The sequence below is a fragment of the Salvelinus sp. IW2-2015 genome, linkage group LG26 (assembly GCF_002910315.2).
Source record: "Salvelinus sp. IW2-2015 linkage group LG26, ASM291031v2, whole genome shotgun sequence".
Classification (NCBI taxonomy): domain Eukaryota; kingdom Metazoa; phylum Chordata; class Actinopteri; order Salmoniformes; family Salmonidae; genus Salvelinus; species Salvelinus sp. IW2-2015.
Genome location: NC_036866.1, coordinates 3,945,193 through 3,950,507, shown reverse-complemented (window position 1 = coordinate 3,950,507; position 5,315 = coordinate 3,945,193).

The window sequence follows — 5,315 nt, the reverse complement described above, 5'->3', positions numbered from 1 at the left end:
GGGTGTGGCTTGTTTGTAAAGAAAATATGCAAGACTTTGCACTTGTTTGGGTTGAACTGCATGTGGTAAGAGGTTCCTAGGGTGTTTAGTAGGGATGGGGGACAAGTGACACCAATCAAGCCCCTGAAGACTGGAATTGCATTTGTGGCCTGCTGGAGGTCATTTTGCAGGGCTCTGGCAGTGCTCCTCCTGCTCAAAGGCGGAGGTAGCGGTCCTGCTGCTGGGTTGTTGCCCTCCTACGGCCTCCTCCACWTCTCCTGATGTACTGGCCTGTCTCCTGGTAGCGCCTCCATGCTCTGGACACTACGCTGACAGACACAGCAAACCTTCTTGCCACAGCTCGCATTGATGTGCCATCCTGGATGAGCTGCACTACCTGAGCCACTTGTGTGGGTTGTAGACTCCGTCTCATGCTACCATTAGAGTGAGAGCACCGCCAGCATTCAAAAGTGACCAAAACATCAGCCAGGAAGCATAGGAACTGAGAAGTGGTCTGTGGTCACCACCTCCAGAATCACTCCTTTATTGGGGGTGTCTTGCTAATTGCATATAATTTCCACCTTTTGTCTATTCCATTTGCACAACAGCATGTGAAATTTATTGTCAATCAGTGTTGCTTCCTAAGTGGACAGTTTGATTTCACAGAAGTGTGATTGACTTGGAGTTACATTGTGTTGTTTAAGTGTTCCCTTTATTTTTTTGAGCAGTGTAGTTATTTTTTTAAACAAGCCATAGAAAGTTGGTTGCAATTTCAGTTTAATCCAGAAAAGACAGAACAAATAATACAACAAATATTGAGGTTAAAATCAWATATACCAATTGATAAAAAAGCATGATAAAAAATAAATAAGAAAATGTATAAACGTTGTAAATTATATCATAAATAGGACTGGTGGCGTTATGTCACACATGCAGCTAACAAAAATATATGGAAATGTCTGCTCTACACAGAATTACAACCAACTGCAGCATTACCGCAAAAATGGAAGAGGCACGAGGAAGGGGAAAAAGTAAGGAGCTTGTCTGTCKGTACTGCATTAAGACCAACATTGGTTAAAGAAAATTGTGATCAATAAATATACCAGTTTCATTTAAGGACCAAAAAATTGACAGTGCCAATACAGATTGCAAAATAGCTGGGAAGAGATTTTCGATGTTGCATGGCACATGGTTTATGAATGGTTTATGAACTGAAAAGACACTGTATTCAAAACTTATAATTGTTCAATTTAAATTATTATACAAAATTATTGCAACCAATAGAATCTTATATATATGAGGGATACAACCTTCCCAGCTCTGAATATTTTGCTGTGAAGAGACAAAGTCATGAGATCATTTMTTTTGGTAYTGTCCATATGTARCTTGTTTATGGTCACAGGTCCAGGAATGGCTGAAGATATATATATATATATATATACAGCACCAGTCAAAAGTTTGGACACACCTACTCATTCAAGGGTTTTTCTTTATTTTTTACTGTTGTCTACATGGTAGAATAATAGTGAAGACATCAAAACTATGAAATAACACATATGGAATCATGTAGTAACCAAAAAAGTGTTAAACATATCTAAATATATTATTTCCTTCTTAATGCATTTGAGCCAATCAGTTGTGTGGTGACACAGAAGATATACCACCCCTACCTATTTGTTAAAAGACCAAGTCCATATTATGGCAAGAACAGCTCAAATTAGCAAAGAGAAACGACAGTCCATCATTACTTTAAGACATGAAGGTCAGTCAATTATGAAAATTTCAAGAACTTTGAAAGTTTCTTCAAGTGCAGTCGCAAAAACCATCAAGCGCTATGATGAAACTGGCTCTCATGAGGACCTCGAAAGGAAGACCCAGAGTTACCTCTGCTGCAGAGGATAAGTTCATTAGAGTTAACTGCACATCAGATTGCAGCCCAAATAAATGCCTCCCAGAGTTCAAGTAACAGACACATCTCAACATCAACTGTTCAGAGGAGACTGTGTGAATCAGGCCTTCATKGTCGAATTGCTGCAAAGAAACCACTACTAAAGGACACCAATAAGAAGAAGAGACTTGCTTGGCCCAAAAAACACAAGCAATGGACATTAGACCGGTAGAAATCTGTCCTTTTGTCTGATGAGTCCAAATTTGAGATTTTTGGTTCCAACCTCCATGTCTTTGTGAGACGCAGAGTAGGTGAACGGATGATCTCCGCATGTGTGGTTCCCACTGTGAAGCATGGAGGAGGTATGATGGTSCTTTGCTGATGACACTTGGTGATTTATTTAAAATTCAAGGCCCACTTAACCAGCATGGCTACCACAGCATTCTGCAACGATACACCATCCCATTTAGTTTGCGCTTAGTGGGATTATCTTTTTTTTTTTTCAACAGGACAATGACCCAAAACACACCTCCAGGCTGGGTAAGGGCTATTTGACCAAGAAGGAGAGTGATGGAATGCTGCATCAGATGACCTGGCCTCCACAATCACCCAACCTCAACCCAATTGAGATGGTTTGGGATGAGTTGGACCGCAGAGTGAAGGAAWAGCAGTCAACAAGTGCTCAGCATATGTGGGAACTCCTTCAAGACTGTTGGAAAAGCATTGCAGGTGAAGCTGTTTGAGAGAATGCTAAGAGTGTGCAAAGCTGTTATCAAGGCAAAAGGTGGCTACTTTGAAGAATTGTCACGTTCTGACCATAGTTCTTTTGTATTTTCTTTGTTGTAGTGTGCTGTATGATCAGGTGGTAGAGCTAGAAGGATAGTGCTAAGCGCTCGAGTTGGGTGAGGAGTAAATGAGAGTTCACTATGTTGTCCATACTTGTTATACTGTGTGGGGTCCAGTACTCCCTGTTCCTGCTCCCCCGCACTCGCCCAGAGGTGCGTGTCCCCAGCCGGTACCACCAGTTTCCGGCACCACGCACCAGGCCTACTGTGCGCCTCAGCAGGCCAGAGTCTTCCGTCTGTCCAGCGCCGCCTGTCTGTCCGCGCGCCTGAGCCGGCCCGTCTGTCCGGCGCCGCTGAGCCGCCCGTCTGTCCGGCGCCGCCTGAGCCGCCCGTCTGTCCGGCGCCGCCTGGAGCCGCCCGTCTGTCCGGCGCCGCCTGAGCCCGCCGTCTGTCCGGCGCCGCCCTCTGTCCGGCGCCGCCCTCTGTCCGGAGCCCGCCCTTGTCCGGAGCCGCCCTTGCGAGCCGCCCCTCTGTCCGGAGCCGCCCCTCTGTCCGAGCCGCCCCTCTGTCCGGAGCCGCCCCTCAGTCCGGAGGAGTTTTCAGTCCAGAGGCGTCCCTCAGTCCAGAGGCGTCCCTCAGTCCAGAGGCGTCCTCCAGTCCAGAGGCGTCCCTCAGTCCAGAGGCGTCCCTCAGTCAGAGGCGTCCCTCAGTCCAGAGGCGTCCTCAGTCCAGAGGCGTCCTCAGTCCAGAGGCCTCCTCAGTCCTGTGGGCTCATTTATTAGGGTTCCCAGGCCAGGGTCGGCGGCAAGGGTCGCCGTTCCTAGGAGGTCACAGAAGCGGCCTAAAACTATGGTGGAGTGGGGTCCACGTCCAGCGCCAGAGCCGCACCGCGGACAGATGCCCACCCAGACCCTCCCCTATAGGTTCAGGTTTGCGGCGGAGTCCGCACTCCGGCCGGAGTCCGGAGTCGGGAGACTGTCACGTTCTGACCATAGTTCTTTTTGTATTTTCTTTGTTGTAGTGTGATCAGGGCGTGAGTTGGGTGGGTATGATCTATGTTTTCTGTTTCGTGGGGTTTCTCGTTTGGCCTGATATGGTTCTCAATCAGAGGCAGGTGTTAGTCATTGTCTATGATTGGGACCATATTTAGGTAGCCTGTGTTCTTTGTGTTTTGTGGGTGGTTGTCTTCAGTCTTTGTGTGTCTGTACCAGATAGAACTGTTTCGGTTTTCACTTTTGTTGTTTTTTGTATTTGTAGTGTTCAGTTTTGGATTTATTAAAATAAGATTAACACTAACACGCTGCGCTTTGGTCCTCTCCTTCTTCCACCGAAGAAAACCGTTACAAGAATCTTTTATATTTGATTTGTTTAACACTTGTTTGATTACTACATGATTCCATATGTGTTATTTCATAGTTTTGATGTCTTCACTATTATTCTACATTGTAGGAAATAGTAAAAAATTAAGAAAAAACCTTGAAGGAGAAGGCGTGTCCAAACTTTTGACTGGTACTGTATGTGTACATGTATGTATGTACACTACCGTTCAAAAGTTTGGTGTCACTTAGAAATGTCCTTGTTTTTGAAAGAAAAGCACATTTTTTGTCAAAAAGGCTTGATCCCGCGGTCTTTCACCTAGACGACACCTACATTACCCCAACACTAAATCCCCAAACACCTCGAATTCTCCTGTATGTCTACTGGTGTTCTTGGATTCACTTCTCTCCTTTGTTTTTATCCTTTCTGTTGTCGTTTTCGCGTGCGTAAGTTTGCCCTCGTAACTGTTTGACATGCTCCCCTGCACGTGATGGCCGGTAAGAGAAAACAATAAAACAGAATAGCGCAGGATGGTTTTCTTGCTTTACAACCGTTTTCTCCTTTCCATGTCTTCACAGGGCTGGATCGAGGAAGGGAAATGCGGACGCGGCTGGCCAGACGTGACAAGACAGTGCGTCTGCGTGCCGATCCCTCCAGTCCGGTCCTGAGGGGGGAGGTTGTGGAACGGACCACCAGAGGGCAAGGCTGCTCTACAGCCCGGCATGTGAGTCAAGGTGATCAGAGGCAATTAAGCATCAGCTGATGGTACTCGAATCGAGCTTTCCTTTCCCCTACATAGGAGAGGAGGGAACCGGCAGGGGGGGAGAGAAAAGAGTGTTTGCTCTTCTTCCAAGGGAGAGGACGTACTTTCGGAAGGGAGACGAACGGGACAAACTACTCTTGGGAATGGCACCACGGATCCGGACCACCACTGCGAAGGGAACCTCTCCATGAGGACGGATTCGTTTATCAGGCGGTGACGCACCATGATTTGTGTTATAGTTTCAAGATATATTATATTTCCTTTGTTCTTGTAAAGAAGAATTGTGTTTTCCTGGAAGATATCCTTGATTGTGTTGGAGTGTTTAAGAAGCCAAGAAATACTTATAGAGAACTTTGTTCAATTAAAGATAATCCTGTTCCTATGGACTCGTTTATTCCACTTTACGCTTTTGAGCATACCTCAGGTACTTGTCCGCTTACATAATGTAAAGTTAAGATACCCAAAATTACTTAAGTAAAGTATTTTACTTAGCTAATTTACAACCACTGTACATGTTAAATGCACCTCAACATGCACTACAACTCTACAATGGTACACATTATAACTGCTATCGCCACACGCT